The sequence below is a fragment of the Petaurus breviceps genome, unplaced genomic scaffold (genome assembly GCF_028583685.1).
Source record: "Petaurus breviceps papuanus isolate PSGF00001 unplaced genomic scaffold, PetGlider_PUasm1.0 90535, whole genome shotgun sequence".
Lineage (NCBI taxonomy): Eukaryota > Metazoa > Chordata > Mammalia > Diprotodontia > Petauridae > Petaurus > Petaurus breviceps.
The window spans coordinates 1,448,060-1,452,709 of NW_027187270.1; the positions used below are offsets into that span (position 1 = coordinate 1,448,060).

Sequence of the window (4,650 nt, forward strand, 5' to 3'; positions counted from 1 at the left end):
AGTGGATAGAACACTAGATCTGGAGTCAGGAAGCCTGGAGTTCAAATCTGGACTCAGACAGTTAATAGCTGTGACCCTGGTTAAGTCACTTCACCCTGTTTGTCTCAGTGCTTCCAAGATGGTGTGGTCCTGGGAGAGCTGTGGTCACTGCTATTTTTTTTTGGAGGGCAATTGGGGTTAAGTGACTTGCCCAAGGTCACACAGCTAGTTTGGTTTTTGTGTGTGTGTGTGTGTGTATGTGTTAAGTGTCTGAGGCCAGATTTGAACTCAGGTCCTCCTGACTCCAGGGCTGGTGCTCTATTCATTGTACCACCTAGCTGCCCCTGGTCACTGATATTCTGATCTGCACTCTGGTCTTTACAAAGGAAGGGCCCCTCCCATAGCTTTAGCATTCTTCTCTGCTTTGGTACAGTGACCAGGGCCTTTGCCTTGTGACTGACCATCAACTGACCCCCCTCACTGTCTCTGGGCTGAGAACTACCAAAGGTATTTCTGCTGCTGTTGCTAAGAGTCAGGACTCTGCAAAGACCTCCCCCATACCTCCACCCTGGTGTTTCAGACTTCTCCTGCCTACCTCTTAAGTTTTCGTAGGCTAGAAAAATCTCTCACCCTGGCATTTCATTGGCTCTGCTGCTCCAAGATTTGATTTGAGGAATTATTTTAAAGGTGTTTAGAGTGGAGTGTTGAGAGGGGTGTCTGTCCCTAAGCTGCTATCATGGTTCTGCCTCCAGAACTTTTGTTCTTTAGGGAAGATAGCATGGGACCATTTTACTACCTTTCTACAAGTCTATGGAACTCTTCATTGAGAGATCAATTCAAGTTGAGGATTTCACCTTTTGAAACTGGCATCTTTATGAAAGTTAAAATTCAAAGACTGGAAGGCATTCCAATCTGTCAGCAACATTTAATTCAGAATAGCACGGAGCTTGAAGATGACTGCTTGGACGATTACACCATTTCAGAAGGTTGTACCTCGGAGCTGGTATTAGCTATGTGTGGTGGATTAATAAATACTCAAAGTTACAATGAAAGACCCTCTTTGGCAAATGGCTGAATACGTGGACTCCAGTAGCAATGAGGTCTGAGAAAAGGTCTCATACAAGAAACAAGTCACCTTTTTATTGTGCTAAGGAGATCAGTTGAATTTTTTCCATGTAGTAAATAGGGGAGATGGCACTTTCACACCATTATATGAATTATTAAGTGGTGGTTCAGTTTATAATTTATATTCAGATGATAATGATGATGAAGAAAATTGAGACTTCTCCCTCCAGGCAAGAGATAATTGAAAATTCAATCATTATGAATAAAATGAAACTATTGAAGGCAAAAATGGAGACCATGAACCTCAGTAAAAAGCCTAAAAAATGTTAAGATAAAACCTTGCCCATCTATGGCTTCTGACCTTCCAGTGGTTTGATGGCAGCTGCCTGTCACAGATTGTCGAGAGTACTCCCCTACATTGGACAATCTTGCCTATCTCCACCTAGGAACTCACATCCTGCTGAGCCTTCTCAGAATACACTTTCAGCCTTGGCTACTTTGGTCACTGCTGGTGGTCATTTATGCCATCTATCACTACACATTTCCTTAAGAAAGATAAGTGGGAGAGCACCACGTTCTCCCCCAATCGATCAGTAGCATCAAATTACCAGCGAAAGTATCTCATGTTGAACTAAAAAATGCCCAACGGCCCATCCCAGGTGTTGTGGTCCCTCTTATGTCATCTCTGTTCACACAGAAACTTTTTCAGAAAATTTAGTATTTAAAACTGAGGAAGACATGACCCTATTTCCAAATGTGGAGTTGTGAGCCAATGAAGAATCTCTCTTCCTGGAAATGGATGCATTTGCTTTGTTAGCAGAAGGAATGTGGGATAACAATACATTGGTTTGGACCGCAGAGAGAAGGAAGGTAAACCAAGATCTTGTACTTCCCACTGGGGATAAAGATATTAAAACCCCAGAGCAGCATCATAAGCCTGTTGCAAGAAACATTGAATTCTGAGACCATGGAAACTATAGTTCTTAACACTTGTGAATTAAGCTCTCAGAAGAACATCCTCTTTTCATCTCTTCAGGACTCTATACTAGTAACACATCACAATTCTCTAGTGAAACCACAGAGAGAGTCCAAATGCTTTGAGTCTGGTAACCTCAAGTTCTCTGCCACACAAAGTATGTTTGCATTGGTGGATGTCCAAAATATAGCTGACCCTTTCCTAGGATTACAAGATTTCATGGTATTGAGGTCAACTCAACTGGTAAAAGATTTGATATTATTTCTGAAATCAAGGCTAGGAATATCACAGAAATGGCTAACAAAACATCCAAAGGACCTGTTGATTCTGTAAACAACATAGGTTTTCTTGCTTTGCTGACACAATGTGCTAGCAGAGACAGTTTATGGAGCTCATGTGGGGCCAACAGGCTTCGGACTTTTGCCACTGTACCATCTACAAATCTCTAGCATTTTCAAAAAAGGAAGCCTTTGGAAAAGCTCTCCCCAAATTGAACATGATGACTTTTTTCTGGTAAGTATTGTATTGCCCTTCCAAGTGTTCTTCCTCTGTCTTTTATTCGTATAGAGTCAGGAAAATGTATTAATATGATTGAACAAGGAGGCTTATAGTTAAATTCCAATTAGATCATATTAAGCAATGTTTCTTTATGAAAGTTACTGTAGTTTATTCTGTTTATCAGACTTTTTCATTATGTGATTCAGTATAAAAGAATTCAGTTACTTTTATTTCTATATATTTAAACTCTTTTTATTTTAATTTTGAAAAATTTTTAAAAATTAATTTGTTTCCTTTTAGTTTACAGGATTCAATTCCACAATTCCTTGAGTTTCACATTTTGTCCCCCTCTCTCCCCTCCCCGCCATGGCGGCATATAGTCAAGTATAGGATCTGTAAATACTTTCACATTATACATTAGTCAGGTTATAAAGACGGATTGTATCAGATGGAATGAAAAATGGTAAAGAGGACATAAAACCAAACAAGAGAAGGAAAAAGAGCAGGTATTTTGCTTCCATCTGGATATAAACTCAGTTCTTTCTAGCTCTTTCTCTGGATGCACACATTTCTCTCCATCATGAGTCTTTTGGGATTGACTTATATCACTGCATTGCTGAGAAGAGTCCAGTCTATCAAATTAAACTCCTTTTAGATTCTCACATTTCAATATATTATCTAGTTGTGTTCTTTAAAAAAAGTGCATTCATAATTTTGTTCTCAATTAATTTAAATACATTTGAAATTTAGCTACATTTAGTGTTCATGGGTATTTCTTTTTGTTTTAAAAAAAAACCTGACAATTTTATATATGTGTGTATATATTTATAGATCTCACATATTTACGTAAAAAAAGAGATCAAGGGTAACCTTGGAAAAAGCAGTTTCAGTGGAATGATGAAATCTGAAGCCAGGTTGTAAAGGGTTTTAAGAAGAGAGGGAAAGAAATCCTACTGTTGGAATATAAGCTTTCAGTGTAGGGATAGCTTCATTCGTTATATTTCTCCTCCCAGAACATTGCTCTATATCTGGCACATAGCAAGCTCTTAATAAACACATGCTGATGGACTGATTGGTGGATGAAGAACTGTCTATTTCCAGAGCAAGAGAAGGTAGCCAGAGCAGTGAAAGGTTGTTAGCTAATGGCGTGACATCAATGCTAAGAGAGGAAAAGGCTCAAGATTTCATAGCGGACCTCAGAAGTAAGGGTTAAGCTAGTTAAGAAAGGCAGTGCTTCCTGGGTGTGATAACCTTTCCACTGAGGCCTTTGTACCTTTTGAGGATGTCTATCTGAGCAGCCCATAGAACAGGAAGTGAGAAGGACGTTTATTAGGCTTGAAGCACAAAAAAGCTTTTGATCGGACAGGCAACGGGTTTCTCTCCAAGACCATGTACATTTATGGTGCCGATGATGTTGCCAAGATCAACAAGGACATTCTACAGCAGTGGGACTGGCATCCCCACACAGTCTGCTTCAATGAACCCTTGTCAGATGGCCAATTGGTACATACCCCATTCTGTGAGCTTGGGGTACAAAGATGAAAAATAGGGCATGTGATTCTTGCATAAATTACAGGAGTGGGGGGGGGGCTGAGTCCAGATCTCGGACTGTATCAGCATAGGGGACTCCCAGTATGGAGTCTCCCTCCATTGATGCAATGGGCAATTTGGTCTGGAACTTAATAGTCTTAGAGAGTTGCCTGAGGCCATAAGAGGTGGAGCAATTAACTCCTATCCACCTACCGTGTTTCCCCGATAATAAGACCTATCCCGAAAATAAGCCCTCCCCTTACTGTGTAAGATTCCTCTAAAATAAGCCCTCCCCCGAAAATAAGCCCTATTGAGATTGCTGCTGTGAAGGTGATCCCCTGTGCTACACGCTACATTACGGTACCCTCTGTATGCACCGTCCCTCCCCCCCCCCCGGTGAAACGCATGCCGCACTCCGAGCTGCATCCAATCAGAGCTGCAGCAGTGAGCGCGTCATCCTGTTCTTCCCCAGTGATTTGCTTGCTGGTGCCATTGAGAGCAGTGCCGCGGAGGAGAGCTGAGGAAGGACAACATAAGCCCTCCCCTGAAAATAAGCCCTCTGGTGTTTTTCTTTCCAAAAAAAATAATAAGACAGTGTCTTC

At 41.1% G+C, this 4,650-nt stretch overlaps 2 pseudogenes; both read left to right on the forward strand.

Annotated features, from left to right (window-relative positions):
• Window positions 1–1,025: 1,025 nt before the first annotated feature.
• Window positions 1,026–1,762, forward strand: LOC138142141 (AN1-type zinc finger protein 4-like; annotated as a pseudogene).
• A 107-nt stretch (window positions 1,763–1,869) lies between these two features.
• Window positions 1,870–4,060, forward strand: LOC138142142 (AN1-type zinc finger protein 4-like; annotated as a pseudogene).
• Window positions 4,061–4,650: the final 590 nt, after the last annotated feature.